Consider the following 17,593-nt stretch of genomic DNA (forward strand, 5'->3'; position numbering starts at 1 on the left):
GGAACTCGTGCAACATCGGGAGCACGAGGGTGAAAGCTTTCTATTGCTAACCATTTAGAAATCCCTAAAGGTGTGTATATTATAGGTATACCAAAGGGATACATATGTATAAATCTCTTCCCTTAACTCAAACTTAAGCATTTAATTAGGCAGTTTTGCTATTATGTTTTCGTTGAATTTTGATTACTTGTTTGGATGTGCATTCATGGTATTAATCTTTATCCTTTTTCTATGTGATATCCTCCTTTGCATTTCTGGGTCACCCATTCTTCCATACAGGGATTGGGCCGAGGCCCAATTCCAACTCTAACCCGGTGGTGTTTATTATATGAGGGAAGCTAATATTTTTGAAGGCCCAGTCATGGGTGAAAATGGCTCAAAGGCCCAGCTATGGGTAAAAAAATAATACCAACGGGGTGGGTAGCCTGTTAGTAAAAAATAATTTCTATTTCTCCTTGTTTGATTCTTTTGTTGTATAATGTGTAAAAGTTAAACCTCTACTATTAATGAAACCCCCATGGATGTAGAACTTAGGATATCACCTAGTGATTTAGGTTTTTAAATCTAAAACTAGTGTAAAATCCCTTAAAAAAAAAGAAAAAGAAAATCCAACTTGTGGTAAAACCGGCGTAAAAAATACGTGTCTTATGATCTAAATAAAGAGGTTTTTGGGTCAAAAATGATAAAGGTTTGCAAAGTTAACTTTCAGAATTGAAGCATGTATTAACTTGTATGAATTAAAAAAAAAAAAAAAAACTGGGCCGTGTGGAATGATATTTTGATATGGTTTTGGTTTTTGTTACAAAGTTAAACATGCAAACTAGGATTTGTTGAATTCATAAAACCTGAAAACTGGCTTGATTTTCTGGACCAAAAATAACATCTTTTGTGAAGAATTTTGGGCCAAAACACAGTCGAGTTGCATCAAATTTGGGCCTGGAAGCCCACAAAAAATGGATTGAAAATGAGACATTTGGGTTTGTAAACTTGGGCTAAAATGGACATATTTTGGACCGGATCATTGGACTGAGCTAGACATGTTGAGGGCTGAAAGTACATGGGCCAGAATTTAAGGTTTGATGGACTATGATTTTGACTTATTAGGCTTCACTTAAAATGGACCTAATAAATTGGACTTATATATGTATATCTATATCAAACGGGAATATATCCCATATTTTCATATAAATACAAAACTCGTAAGTACTAAACACATTTCGTTAGGACTAGAATAGTAGCGACTCTATTCGAGAGTGATCTCGGATGTGTCCTAGTCCGGAAATGAAATGGGTTGAACACTTACGTGGATTTTTCTAAACCAATACTCCTTATTTAAAAGGGAAATATTTACCGAATTTTTCTAAAAAGGAGATGATAAAAATGAAAAAATGCTATATTTTGCGAAACGCTTTAACACAAACAAATAAATAAACCTTACAGTGAAGCTCGTAGGTCAACCGTATTCTACGGATCCTTAATACCATGGTGCTTAAAACTTTCCCTGAGGGATCACCAGAACCCTTAACTCGAATTTTGGTCCAAAAAGACTTTTTATTGGTCTAAAAAACTCTTTAAACCCTGTTTTTCCTAATTTTCCTTTTGAATAAATTAGGTGGCGACTCTAAAACAAAATGTCCAATTTGGAGCACCAACAACCTCGCAGTAACTTTTAAGCCTTAACTGGCGTAAAAGCGAACCATAACAAATAGAATCTGTTATGGAAGTAAATATTTAATATGCATTAATTATAGTTGTCATATATATGTAATCATTTTTCAAAACCTGCCTATTTTTTTTTAAAATTAATTCAAAATGGATCGGGTTGGCCCGGTACCCTGGTGGGCCAGAATCCAGGCTATCGGGCTACATGGCATGTCTGGCCTAGCCCCTTAATTTTTTTCGCTAGTCCAGCCCACCACCCTCTTATCCGGTTTGAGGCCGGGTCAACTCAATTGATAGGCTTAACCTAAATAAGCTTCCAACAACCGTTAAAAAAAATTCATTGGACGGAGGAGATCAAATAAAAGTCAGACTTCCAGAAAAATACTAAGTATCAACACATCAAGAAGTTATGGTAACAAAATATTTACACGTTTGTTACATGTTACTAACTCCACTAATTATGGTCAGTTAGATATAGTTATCTTTTTAATGACTTAATAGTATAAAATCATTCACCTGTATGAATTAAAACTCAAGAAATATTATGATACCTAGGCAGCCAAGGTAAGGTTGCATTTATATCTCGGATTACAACTACATCGATAGCCACCTAAGCTGATGGGCGAATCCACACAAAGACTGTTATCTCGGCAAGAATAATCGTCATGTTTCTTGTCTTCAACACAACTAAAATTTCCTATAGCCCAATCTAACACAATAGGGACGATATCCAAAATCTTCTTTACAAAAGTAAGATCACTTAGATCCTGCATGCCCCTGAATTTGAATCAGCTAGCCTCACCAAGAAACGCATAGCCACACGGATTAAACGAACAAACTCTAGTATGATTTCTCCCACTAACCATAGATGCATTGAAATATTTCATGCCTTTTGGAATCGATAACTAGCAGCAACCGGCGCTTGCATCACATTTTTCAACCACGTTATGGGATTTTCCACAACGGGAGGGGAAAAAACTGACAAAGCCATCGTCATTCATTATGCTAATTTCATCGCAGCCAATTAGAGTAAACCTTTTAAGAGTAGAGATACTGTAAGGACTTGATGTTCCTAAATCTAACCAAGCAGCATCTTCCCGTAACAAAATTCTTGTTTGTGTGTAACAATTCATGCGTTGGAACTTGTATGTTTTGATGATTGACAAAGTGAATGAATCAGGTCTATGAACATGTTCCATCTCAGATTCAGATGCGAGACAAAATGAACGAACTAGGTGAATGAACCAGGTCCATGCAGGGGCGGACCCAGCTTGAAGAATGGGGGGACACGTGCCCCCTGTAACTTCAGAAAAAATCCTATATACATATATCTATATACCTTGAAAAACTATCATATATTTTAAAAGGATCCCTCAAACATAATTGCTAAAGTAGTTCAGTTGGTAGAAGTGAGAGTGCGCACCTTAAATAATCCCAAAGTGGGATTTTCATCCAAAATAACCCGCAAAAAAAAAAAAGTGACAAAAGTAACTTTTGCGCACAAAATTAGTGCACAACAGGACTTAACTATGACCGTCACCGTTAAGTCCTATTGCACACTAATTTTGTGCGCAAACGGTGCTAGTTTTATTTCCTACACTTTGTATAATTTCAAAGTTTTGAAATTCATTTTTTTTTCCATACTTTGACCAAAGATTAGTTATGTCTCAAAACTCCGGAATATCAATATTTTATATAGAACCTGATATCTTTTTTTGTGAACAATAATGTAGGCTCAATACATCAAGTATACCTAAACGTTTGGATCGTCGTTTTAGGGGTTGTAAAGTGCCCCGAAGTAAGTTTTGTTTGGAAACTTGTTATCGTTAGGTTTAAGTGTTTTATTTTATAAGGATTTGATTTAAGTGTTTTATTATTTAGTCAAGGCATTACATCATTAAGGATATGGCGATATTTGTTTCGAGTTTTTTTTTTTTTTTTTTTTTTAATTCAAGACAAATCGAATTCATCAAGAAGAATTAAAATACATTGATAATTCAAGGAAATTTCAATACATCAAGACACCACGGACCTATTGGTTACACAAACGCTTATTATGGCCAAACTCTTTACACGTCGAGCACCTTCAAGAGTATGTACTATCTGGATCATCCATTTGATTGGGAATCCGAGTTCGTATGTTAACATGCATTTTACGGATATACTCCTTGTTAGCAATCATTGAAAATGGATTATTTGGCCAATAAGATTGATCACCAAGTGAGTAGAAACCTCCGAAATATGCTTTAAGATAACTTTCGACGTTGTATTCGGATGCCACATAGGTGGATACTGTTTTTCCTATTGCCTCGAAACACTTAATGGCATGAGAACACAACATGTGGTATGAATTCCACTTACCACAACTACACGTTCTCGTTCTCTCATAAACAGTATGAAGGTTTCCTCCCCGACCTTGGTAATAACATGTCTGGACTTCATACACACGTTCAGCAAAGTTATACTCTTCCATCTTGTGTAGCTCACATTTTTTCCTATGATGCTCGAACATTTGTGCAGGTTTTGGCATCAATTTCCCACCATCTGCTAACATGGATTTGGCATGTATTGTTCTAGTGGAAAACCTCTCCACAACGTTTTTGAAAGTCATTCTCACCATTGCAGTAACGGGAGTCCCCGGGCAGATTTTAGCAAACCATTGAATGATTCCGAGCTGTTTTTTGTTAGCATCCCCCATCTCCTGCCTACACCAGAGATATCCCTTTTTCTTGCTTATCATTTTTTGATATGTTTCCTTAACGTTCTAATGCAATCTTTGATGGGATAGCTGATGATATGATACCAATGGGCAACACTCCTTCAAGGCCATTCACTCGTAGCCAAGCCAAGGAACTCCAAGACTTGCAAGTGATGTTTATGAAGAGAGGGGTATTGGAGGCGCTTGAAGAACACCTCTCAAGAGTGTATAACATATGGATGATTGCTTGAGAGGATGTTGAAGATGAAGGCATAAGAAGGGAAGCCATAAAAAGTGGCTAGAAGTGCTAATGGCCAAAGAAGAGCCAATGTTGGCTATTTTCGGCCAACTTGTGGCTAATTTTGTAAAAGGTCACTTTTGGGCCTTAGTTGTAAAAGACAAGACTATATATAGTTGTCTTAGTCATTCATTAGTTTCTTAGCTTGATTATTGAAGAAAAACCTCTTATGAGTGATAGTTTGTTTAGTTAATTAGAGATTATCTTAGTGATTAGTTGTGTGGATCTTTGGTTGGTAATCTAAAACTCTCGTCCTTGATTTTCTACATTGAATTGCTCATTTGTGGATTCATTGAGTCTTCCTTGTTGATTATCAATTAGTATAGGTTCATTAGTAGGAATCAATTAGGAGAATTTAGGTTTAACATACCTAGATTTTCCTATAATTCCTTTACTAATTGGGTCTTGCTTTTATCTTAATTCCTTGCATTTTTAATTCCTTTGAATTTCTAGAGTTTCCATTATGAATCTTATCATTTCGTATCAAGAGCTTGGTAGAAGAATTGTTCTATCAATTCTTCATCCTTGGTTCTAAAAATAAAATAATATATATATATATATAATTTGAAATTCTTCAAAACCCCCCAAAAGATATTTGTGTTTGTTTCGTTGATTTGATACTAGATTGTTGTTCCCTAGTGTTATTTGAGTCAAATTCCAAAGTTTCAAGTCAATTGGATCTTTTTTGAGTCATCCACCATTAATGAAGTTTGAAGGTGGAAGAACTTGAAGGTGGTCTTGAAGAAGAAGAGGAAATTAGGGCTTGAAAATTATTGGGTTTATTTTTACTAGTGGAGGGGAGCCTAAGTTCGAAATTTGGGAATTTTTAGAGTTGATTTGAAGGTGATTGGCAATTTGAAGTTCTTGGTGTTCTTGAAGAACTTCCAATCTTCATAGAAAAGAAAATCCCAAAAGGTGTGTTTAATCCAAAAAGTGTTCAAGTCAAAAGTGTTTGTTGGGCCTAAAGAAAAAATAAAAATAGAAACAAATACTAAGTTGGTAGGCCCTCAAATTAGCAAAATCCGAAATTGAAAAAATAAAATAAAATCTGACACGCTGTTGACGTTAGCCCGCCTCCCACGCGCCTGCCCAGGCCCAAGCGCAGCCTGAGCACGCGTGAAGGCCATTTTCAGAGCCTGTTTTGCTCTGTTTTGCCCTGTTTCAGTCCATTTTTTCTCCCCTGCTCACCAATTTTCCCCCCTTTTTTTTCCAGCCCCAAATTTTAAAAACAAATAATCTTTCTTCTTCAAGGTTTGTCTCTTCTTCTAGTTTCCTTCTTTGATTTTTCTAATTGATTAACAATTAGTAATTGTTCTTACTTGATTGTTAAATTAGTTCTTGAGTCCGAATTTTATTTCGTATCAATTTCTTCAAGCTTTTCTTGTTTTATTTCGTTGAACATTTATTGGCTCTTGTCCGTTTGTTTTGAGTCGTCCGTCATTCCTAACACAAGAATCCATTCTTTCACAAAGCTTAGCAATCGTGAGGCTTGATTGGACAAGTGGTTTTCATTACCAACCTTGGCCGAAGCACTAGGTTGTGTAGTAAACGTTCAGAGTTAAATACGAGCGACGTGAGGAACTTTACTACTAATATTCTTTGTTGAGTTTTGTAGGTACCATGACTAATTCCGGAGGACAATCTCATGATGGAGAGGACTCAATGGCTCTCTTACGTAGGGAGTTTGCAAGGATTACCACGGAGATGAGTGCAATGAGGGCGGATGTGGGAAGTATCAATGTTGGGTTAGAAAATGTGGAGCAAACTAGTAGGTTGGGCACTCCCCAATTAAAAGATAGGGATGTGAATGTTGGAGATGACGTGAGTAGGAACCCCAACACCTCACCAACCATAACCCCGGGACAAATGCGTGCATTATACTATCCCCAAGCTAACCTCAATCCTTCCTCATCCGTTCAACCCCTACTAATTCAAATGCCGACACCTTAGGATATGTGAGGCGAACCAACCCCCTTAACCAACCCTAATTATACCAACACGCTTAAGAGGAACGTCCACCACACGTGACCCCGAGACTCACTCCACCAATTATTTCCTACACAAACCCAAATGCACCAACACTACAAAACTTTACCCCGGAACCATTTCCAATGCAATACCACAATCCCACTTATGAAGAAAAAGTTGAGGCCTATGAGCAGGATAGATAGTAGGAGGAGCCACGGTATGGAGGGAGACATAGGTATGATGCCCAAAGGGGATGAGGGAGACAAGGAGGTTTTGGTAGACCCTATGAGGAGCGGGGTGGATTGCAAGGTCATGATGACCTGTTAGATGGCAAGGACATGATGATCGGGCGAGATGGCAAGGGTATGAAGATAGGGGATGTCAAGACCACAACTTGCATACTATCAAGGGGGAACTTCCCAAGTTCAATGGTCGGAGTGACTCGGAAGAGTTCTTAGAATGGAAATTGCAAAGCGAGAGGATCTTCCTTACTAACAACATCTCGGATGCGTTGAAAGCAAAGTATGCCCTCACCCAATTTGAGGGGTATGCATCCACTTGGTGGGAATCCAAGAAACGCGAGAGAGCTCAACGACATATATTTGATGTGCCAACTTGACAAGAGTTGATTGAGCTCATGGGCAAGGTATGTAACACCCGACTATTACCAAGGTATTATCAAAAGAGTATACATTTTGAGGCAAGGTAGTAAGAGTGTGGAAGAATACTTCGATGAGTTTGAGAACTTAAGGTTGAAATCCAAGATCGAAGAGCACTTGAACTACACGGTGATCCGATTTGTGGCCAATTTGAAACATGATATCTCCAAACCCATGAGGCTTCATTCCTATACCACACTTGAGGAAGCATTTCATGATGCAACTAAAGTTGAAGCGAATGTGAAAGCGGAGAAATCTTACAAGGCTAAGAATGTGTCATCCTCATCATGGAGCAAGGATAGATAGGAAAAGCCCAAGATCACTACTCCAACTCCTCAATCCAAGTTCGACTACAAAGCTAAGGGTGAAGACAAGGCTAAAGGAGGTAACAATGCTAAACCTAACTTTCCTCGTCCTTCTTCTATTCAAGGTTTCAAATGGTAAGGTAAGGGACACATTGGAAGTGAATGTCCTAATAGAAGGGCAATTGTGGCCATGCTTGATGATTATCGAACCGATGAAGAGGAAGAGGGTGGTAGATGAGGTAGTGATGGTGAACCGAAAGGTGAACATGAGAGAGAATTTGAAGAAGAGAATGATGAACGGTAACTAGAGGAGAATATTAATTTGGCTTGTGTGTTGCAAAGGATCATGGGTGTAATGAATAGAGAGGAACTTGATCAAAGTTAAAACCTCTTCTATACTCGATGTAAAATCATGGATAAGTGTGATCCTTGATCATTGATGATGGTAGTTGCACAAATGTAGTGAGCACGACATTTGTTGACTATATGAAATTTCCCACAAGGAAACATCCAAGCCCCTACTAGCTTCAATAGTTCAATAATTGTGGAGAAGTAAGAGCCACGAAGCGGGTTGTAGTGAAGTTTAGCATTGGCAAGTACCAAGATGAAGTCTTATGTGATGTGGTGCCAATGCAAGCATGCCATATGTTACTTAGGAGACCATGGCAATTTGATAGAGATGCTCAACATAGTGGGAGATCTAACAAGTATTGCTTCGTCTTTGGGGGTAGAAAGCATACTCTTACCCCATTGACACCCTATCAAGTGAGTGAGGACTATAGAATCATGAAAGAGCTCCAAGAGAGAATGCAAAAGGAAGAGGTAGAAAAAGAGTCCTTACTTAGCCAAAAGGATCAAGGGGTAACAAAAGGGAAATCCAAGATTTGTACACTTTCCAAATAAAGCAATTGCTTAAAATGTGTTGATGAGGGATGATTTATGGTGTGCCTTGTCAACAAGGATCACTTATTGCATATTAACCAAGATACTAGTACTTTGCCTAGTATTGTTCCTTCTCTTTTGCAGGAATATGGTGAGCTATTTTCGGAGGAGATGCCCAAAGGATTGCCTCCATTGAGGGGTATTGAACATCAAATTGATTTTGTGCCAGGATCTCAAATTCCCAACAAGCCGGAGCCCCTACAGTAATTGCTATAGTAACCCGACCTGCTACAGTGACCCCCCGAATTTGAACCTTATATAAAGGGTAAAACCCCCTTATTTTCATCAAATTTTTCTAGAAAATATTCAGAAAACAGTTGAGGGGTGAGGATACTACTAAATTTAGTGAGTTTTAAGTGGCGGAGTGTAGTTTAGGTTCGGATAGTGCGCAACTGTGATTGTAGTATCGTTTTGCGGCGGATTTTGGTTTGGATTCTAGGCGAACACCGAAGAAATTGTTGTTTTAGTAAGAACAAGGTATGAATCTCTTCCTATTGATATTAATCTTGGTTTCTTTACAGAGATAGAGCTGTCAAATAGTTGTATAATAGTTTTGTTGGTGGGAATATGGGATAAACCCCATATGGAATGTTTATGAAGTGTTTTGGTATTGAGAATATTATGATTGATGTTGGTTGCTGAATTGAGATTTCGGGCTAGGCATATAAACAGGGGAGATGCTGCCCAACTTTCGGCAGGATATAAAATAGTTTGATTTGAAAACTTAGCACAAGTATCCTACAGTGAGTCTAACGATAGTACGAAGTCCTCTTGAATGTAGATTTACGAGTTCGGACGAATAATCATAGATAATAGGAGGCCAAACAGGTATGTTATGGCTCGTCCCTTTCTTTCAAAGGCATGATTCCTATGTTCTGATTCCATAACCTCCTTGTTTCTAAAAGTTAGAAGTTCATGATTCAAGGGCATGACTCCTTTTCTGATAATCCATAAATTCTTTCCAAAATGTCTATATTTTCCAAACCAGAGATTTATGATTCTTTAACCTCTTATGACAACAACGATGGACATGTTTTCACAATGATAATGATGATGTCAAAGATGAGAATATTTCTATGATGATCATGATGACGATGATTTCATGTTTAAGAATCCCAAGCTTATGAGTTCAATGGGAATATGAGAATGTTGAGCTACTTCTTGATTCTCTCCATTTTATTCATTGATGATGACCCTATTTCTAAAGGCTCCAAAGTGTATGAATTGACGCTTTATGAGATTTATGACCTTTATTATATGTTTTCCCTTGATGTTATTCTTCATTGATAGTCTCACATCATAATACTAGTTCCTTCAAGGTGAGACATGACGATCATGATGTTCCATAATACAATTGAAGGTTACCGACCATACGTCACTCTGATAGAGTTATAGCTTTTGATTAGACTCTCATGCATGCTTTAGGTATATGTATATGTATGATGACACCGTGCCTATACGGCCGGGCAGCACCACTATGGTGGGCGTAGTGGGCGGCTATGGATAAGGATAATAACACCGTGCCTAGATGGCCGGGCAGCACCACTACGATGGGTGTAGTGGGCGGCTATGGATAATGATAGTAACACTGTGTCTATATGGCACGGGCAACACCACTAGTGGGCGGCATGAGATAATTACCCCGGACGCGGGCTAATGATGTGATTTGATTCAGACAGTTATGTATGAATGTGTAATATGTTTAAAAGGTAAAGAGGAGCATGCATGATTCCGCCTTAAGAGGCAAGTAGTTACAATTGTACTCTCTTCTTATGTCTTCTATACTTCCTTATATGCTATCATACATGCCTTACATACTGAGTACTCTGTTCGTACTGACGTCCTTTCTTTTATGGACGCTGTGTTCATGCCCGTAGGTAAGCAGGTTAATGCGTCTGATCCTTAGGAGCTCCATCAGCGGCATATTGAGAGTGCTCCAGTTGTCCCGGAGCTACGGCTTATTGGTACTACTCTTGTGTATATATTTAGGCATGGTGAAATCCTGCCCCATAGTCATGGATTTATGTATCTTATTTAGAGGTTCGTCTACAGACGTATGTGGATAGATGTTTCATAACTTTGTCTATTCTTGTTGTTGTATAATATTTTGGTAAAGCTTATGGACTTATGCTTACGAGTATAGCTATTGATGACTATATTAAGTGAGATGTGCATGAATTGTCCATATGGCCCGCTTAGTAGTGAAAGTGGAATGTTAGACCAAAGGTGCTCGGTAAGCTAGTATCGGGTACCCGTCATAGCCTCTATTGGGGTCGTGACAAAAGTGGTATCATAGCGGTTCGTCCTTGGGTATGTCTACGAGCCGTGTCCGGTAGTGTCGTGTTTATGGGTTTGAAGCGCGCCACACTTATAAAAAGGAGGCTGCAGGGCATATAAGAATAATTGACCTTCTTTCTCATCTTAGATCGTGCGGTAGAGCCATGTTATCAGGTTCTCCTCTTTTCTTAATTGTGTGTTATGATTTCAGCGATGCCTGTGAAGAGGAGAGCTACAGCAGCCCAGAAGGACAAGACGGTGGTCGCAAGAAGAATTGAACGGGAGCCACCGGCGGAGGTAGAAGAGGGTGAGTGTCATAACGAGGTTCCCTCCCAGACCTATCATGGTCCACCCTTGTCAGCGGAGCAGGAAAAAGCTTCAGCTCCAGCCCCAGCACCTCCAGTTCCACCGCCAGGAGCTTTGGGCCAGCAGATAAAGAAGCTATTCAGTTGCTGACCTAGTTGGTTGCTGCGCAGGCTTAGCGGCAGGGTACGGGCCAAGGTGATAGGGCGGTGAGTGCAAGAGCCCGTGATTTTATCAGCCTGAATCCTCCAGCATTCTACGGGTCGAAACCAGATGAAAACCTGCAAGGCTTCATAGACGAGATGCTGAGGACGCTGCGGATAATACATGCTTCGGATACTGAGTCAGTAGAATTGGCTTCGTATAGATTGTGGGATGTAGCCGTCCAGTGGTATAATGCTTAGATATGATCGTGAGGAGCAAATGCACCTCCCCCAGTTTGGCAAGTATTCACAAATGCTTTTCTGCGACATTATTTACCACCGGAGGTTCGACGGGCATGAGCTGATAAGTTTTTGAATCTCAAGCAAAGGAATATGAGTGCCCGGGAATACAGCCTCCGCTTTAATTCTTTGGCCAGGTATGCCCCATCCATGGTAGCCGATATGAGAGACCGTGTGCATCGATTCGTCAGTGGGTTGGGGCCACATTTGGTTAAGGATTGCCTTACGGCCTCACTCCAGGATGGGATGGATATCGCTCGCATTCAGGCCCATGCCCAGAACCTGGAAGAGCAACAACAACCGTAGAGAGGTGAACGTGATTCTGATAAGGGGCGCAGTAAAAGGGCTAGATCTTTTGGTGCTAGCAATGAGTATAGAGGAGGGCAGAAACAACAATATTACAGGTATTCAGGCCAATCAGTGGCCAGCGCACCCCCTCGCTTTTGCGAGCAAAGGATTTGACCGTCTTATTTATTCAAGACAAGGCCAGAGCTCGAGAGTTTTGAGTTCTCAGTTTGGAGGAGCTCCCAGTCAGAGGAGACCACCTATTCCGCGATGCAGCCAGTGCGGAAGATTGCATTCGGGTCCGTGTCGCCAAGGCTCAGATGCTTGTTATGCTTGCGGATAAATTGGGCACATGATGCGTGAATGTCTATCAGTGGTTGGTAGCGGTAGGAGCCAGCCCGCAGGATCGGTGGCGGGTTCTTCTTCATCTGTGTGCCCTTTGGGGCAAAGCTCACAAGCACCAGTGGGTCACGATAGAGGCAGAGGAGGAGCATCCAGTTTAAGCGGCCCTCAGAACCGTATATATGCACTGGCGGGACGGCAGGATCTTGAGTCTTCTCCCGACATCGTTACAAGTATATTATCGGTATTCTCCTATGACGATCCAGGTTCTACTATGTCATATATTACTCCTTATGTTGCTAACCGTATTGAGATGAAACCGAAGCCAATCAGACCTTTTGAGGTAGCTACACCTGTAGGAGACCCAATAGTAGCCAGGCGAGTATATAGGGATTGTGTGATCGTAGTTTGCGATCGTCATACTACTGCTGACCTACATGAGCTGGAGATGTTAGATTTTGACGTTATTATGGGTATGGACTGGCTAGCCTCCTGTTACGCCAACTTTGATTGTAGAACGAAAGGGGTTCCATTCTAGTTACCAGGAGAACCAGTGTTGGAATGGAAAGGCAATGCGGCGTCTCCGAGGGGTCGATCTATTTCCTACCTCAAAGCGAGGAAGATGATTGCCAAAGGCTATATATATCATTTGGTTCGGGTTCAAGACACAGAAGCAAAACCGCCGACTCTTCAATTAGTCCCAGTGGTAAATGAGTTCCCGGATGTGTTCCCAGATGAGCTTCCAGGTCTTCCACCAGAACAGGAGATTGAGTTTACTATCGATGTGTTGTTGGATACTAAGCCCATATATATTCCCCCATATCGAATGGCCCCTGCGGAATTGAACGAGTTAAAGGCGCAATTGAAGGATTTGCTTGAAAAAGGCTTCATTAGACCCAGTTCGTCGCCATGGAGAGCGCCTGTGTTGTTCGTAAGGAAGAAGGATGGTTCTTTACGTATGTTTACTGACTATAGATAATTGAACAAGGTGACGGTAAAGAACAAATACCCACTTCCAAGGATTGATGATTTATTTGATCAGTTGCAGGGAGCCAAGTGGTTCTCAAAAATAGATATGAAATCAGGATACCATCAAGTGAGAGTTAAGGAACAAGATATCCCAAAAACAGCCTTCCGAACCAGATATGGTCATTATGAGTTTCGAGTGATGTCATTTTGGGTTGACTAATGCTCCAACGGTATTCATGAATTTGATGAAAAATGTGTTTAGGCCTTTCTTGGATCTATTTGTAATTATGTTCATCGATGATATTCTGGTGTATTCTCGATCGGAGGCAGAGCATGCAGACCATTTGCGTACTGTTCTTGGAATTCTTCGAGCTCGGGAGTTATATGCCAAAGTTTCAAAATGTGAATTTTGGCTAAATTCTGTGACCTTTCTGGGGCACGTTATTTCAGCTGATGGTATTCGAGTGGACGCTCAGAAGATCGAAGCTGTGAAGAATTGGCCAAGGCCTATAACGCCTACAGAGGTCCGTAGTTTCCTGGGGTTAGTTGGTTACTATAGGAGATTTGTAGAGGGATTCTCTTCTATTTCTGCAACACTGACGAAGCTGACTCAGAAATCGGCTAAGTTTCAGTGGACAGATGCGTGTGAGCACAGCTTTCAGGAGCTAAAGGATAGGTTGACTTCGGCCCCAGTCCTAATACTTCCAAAAGGATCGGAGGTCTACGTTATTTACTGTGATGCTTCAGGTGTTGGACTAGATGGTGTGTTGATTCAGCAAGGAAAAGTAATAGCTTATGCCTCACTGCAGTTGCGGAAACATAAGAAATTTTTTTCGAACCACGACCTAGAGTTGGCTGCAGTTATTCATGCGTTGAAGATATGGAGACATTATTTATATGGTGAGCCTCCAATATCTTCAAGCAGAAGGAATTGAACTTACGACAACGGCGATGGTTGGAGTTATTAAAGGGTTATGATGTGAGAATTTTATACCACCCGGGAAAAGAGAATGTGGTAGCTGATGGTCTCAGCCGCAAATCCATGGGTAGTCTATGTGATGTGCAGCCAGAAAAGAGAGATCTAGCTCGAGAACTTCAACAGCTAGCCAGCCTAGGAGTTCGCTTGATGGACTCGGGCAGTGCAGGAGTTACTATTCAGGACTTGGCTGTTTCATCCTTAATGGAGGAAGTAAAGAAGCGCCAATACGAAGACCCTGTGTTAGTTCATTGTAAGGATGTGATTTCCCATAAGGAGAAGTCACAATTTGAAGTCCCTACGGATGGAATCCTCAGATATTGAGGAAGATTATGTGTTCCTAATGTGGTAGGGCTATGGCAGCAGATCTTGAAGGAAGCCCATTATTCTTGTTATTCCGTCCATCTAGGAGCAACAAAGATGTACCACGATTTTAAATCTATATACTGGTGGGATGGAAAGAAGAGGGATATAGTGGAGTTCGTGGCCCAATGTCCTAATTACCAACAGGTCAAGATGGAGCATCAGAAACCCGGAGGATTACTGCAAGCTATAGAGATCCCAACTTGGAAATGAGAGGCGATTAATATGGACTTCATTACAGGCTTACCTCGTTCCCGACGTAAGTATGATTTTATATGGGTGATAGTGGATAGACTCACAAAGTCAGCTCATTTTCTGCCAGTCAGAACGACGTACTCAGCAGAAGATTATGCAAAGTTATATATCAAAGAGATAGTGCGACTTTACGGTGTTCTAGTATCCATTATGATTGATTGAAGAACACAGTTTACGGTGAATTTTTGGAGGTCCTTCCAAGAAGGTTTGGGAACACAAGTGAAACTTAGTACAACATTCCACCCGTAAACTGACGGGCAGGCGGAGCGCACTATCCAAACCCTTGAAGATATGCTGAGGGCATGTGTGCTAGATTTGGAGGTAATTGGGATGATCACTTGCCACTTATTGAATTTTCCTATAACAATAGTTATCACTCTAGTATTCAGATTGCCCCATATGAAGCTCTGTACGGGAGGAAGTGTAGATCGTCTATTGGATGGTTCGAAGTGGGAGAGACAAAATTAATGGGCCCAGACTTGATTCAACAAGCGGTAGAGAAGGTTAAGCTTATTCCGGGTCGACTATTAACAGCTCAAAGTCGTCAGAAATCCTATGCAGACAATCATCGACGAAACTTAGAATTCAAAGTTAACGACTGGGTATTCTTGAAAGTATCACCGATGAAAGACGTGATGAGATTTAGCAAGAAAGGAAAGCTTAGTCCTCCGTACATTGGACCTTATAAGATTGTGCGCAAGGTAGGCCAAGTAGCTTATGAACTAGATTTGCCTTCAGAGTTGGAATCTGTCCACCTAGTGTTTCACGTGTCCATGCTTCGCAAATGTGTTGGAGACCTTTCCAGGATTGTGCCTACAGACGATGTACAAGTCACTGAGAAACTGTCCTATCAGGAAGCACCTGTTGCTATACTGGATAGGCAAGTCCGAAGGCTTAGAACCAAGGACGTAACTTATGTCCAAGTCCTATGGAGAAATAATAACAGGGAAGAGATAACCTGGGAAGCTGAGGAGGGTATGAAATCTAGATACGCGTATTTATTCCCACCCCCAGAAGACATGCAGACAGGGCCATCAGCATCCCCAGGTATGTAATGCTTCTCTAAAGCGATTTCTTGGCCGTGTGTTGCCAATGCGAATATAGGTGTTGATGCCCTGTGAGGCATCATATATTTTGGGTTGTTATGACAGGACAGTAGTGGTACAATTACAGGAGAAAATCTGGTAAAATTCTTAGGAATCCCTAAGAGCTCAACATTCGAGGATGAATGTTTTTAAGGAGGGAGAGATGTTACACCCCGTATCTTCGAAGAAGCACTTATCAAATTTGAAACATAAGTACGTTGAGTTATGGTTAAGTAAAACCACTTTGGAATATAAGCAAGCATTATTAAGTATATTTAACGAGTGAAGGATGTATATAAGGTATACCGGAAGGTTTTATAAGGAAATGAGTGGAAGAAATGGAGTAGTACGACTTTGGAGAAAGGAAGGGTAAAGTTTCATGTGAAACTTTTGGTCCAACTTGAGGGAAGAGTATCTGTTAGCATATGAAATGTTTTAAAGTTTTTCAAAGGCCTAAAATTAAGTTCGTCGAGTCTAGTTTCTAACGAAACAAACTCCTCATCAATAGGACATCGGAGTAGAGAATTATGGACGTTACGAGTTCAGCTGACAAAGCAGAAACGCGTGCTACAGTAACTGCTACAGTAACGACCTGCTGCAGTGACCCCGACCCGAATTTAAACCTTATATAAAGGGTAAAACCCCCTTATTTTCATCAGATTTTTCTAGAAAAAATTCAGAAAACAGTTGAGGGGTGAGGATACCACTAAATTTAGTTTTAAGTGGCGGAGTGTAGTTTAGGTTCAGAGAGCGTGCAACTGTGATTGTAGTATCGCTTTGCAGTGGATTTTCGTTTGGATTCTAAGAGAACACCGAAGATATTGCTGTTTTAGTAAGAACAAGGTATGAATCTCTTCCTATTGATATTAATCTTGGTTTCTTTACGAAGATAGAGTTGTCAAATAGCTGCATAATTGTTTTGTTGGTGGAAATATGGGATAGACCCTATCTGGAATGTTTATAAAGTATTTTGGTATTGAGAATATTATGATTGATGTTGGTATTATTATTGGTTGCTGAATTGAGATTTCGAGCTAGGCATATAAATAGGAGAGATGCTGCCCGATTTTCGGCAGGATAAAAAATAGTTTGATTTGAAAACTTAGCACAAGTATCCTATAGTGAGTCTAACGATAGTACGCGTCCTCTTGAATGTTGATTTACAAGTTCGAACGAATAATGATAGATAATAGGAGGCCAAACAGGTATATTAAGGCTCGTCCCTTTCTTTCAAAGGCATGATTCGTATGTGATGATTCCATAAATGTTTCCATAACCTCCTTGTTTCTAAAAGTTAGAAGTTCATGATTCAAGGGCATGGCTCCTTTTCTGATAATCCATAAATTCTTTCCAAAATGTCCGTATTTTCCAAACCAGAGATTTATGATTCTGTAAGGTCTTATGACAACAACGATAGACATATTTTTACAATAATAACGATGATGTCAAAGATGAGAATATTTCTATGATGACATGGTGACGATGATTTCATGTTTAAGTATCCAAAGCTTATGAGTTCAATGGGAATATGAGAATGTTGAGCTACTTCTTGATTCTCTCCATTTTATTCATTGATGATGACCCTATTTCTAAAGGCTCCAAAGTGTATGAATTGACGCTTTATGAGATTTATGACCTTTATTATATGTTTTCCCTTGGTGTTATTCTTCATTGATAGTCTCACATCATAATACTAGTTCCTTCAAGGTGAGACATGACGATCATGATGTTCCATAATACAATTGAAGGTTACCGACCATACG

The 17,593-nt window shown here is 40.2% G+C and overlaps 1 pseudogene; it reads right to left on the minus strand.

Moving 5' to 3' along the window:
• Positions 1 to 17,593, minus strand: part of LOC132630586 (wall-associated receptor kinase 3-like) — a 76,871-nt pseudogene that overhangs the window by 28,069 nt on the left and 31,209 nt on the right.

The sequence above is a fragment of the Lycium barbarum genome, chromosome 3 (genome assembly GCF_019175385.1).
Source record: "Lycium barbarum isolate Lr01 chromosome 3, ASM1917538v2, whole genome shotgun sequence".
NCBI lineage: Eukaryota > Viridiplantae > Streptophyta > Magnoliopsida > Solanales > Solanaceae > Lycium > Lycium barbarum.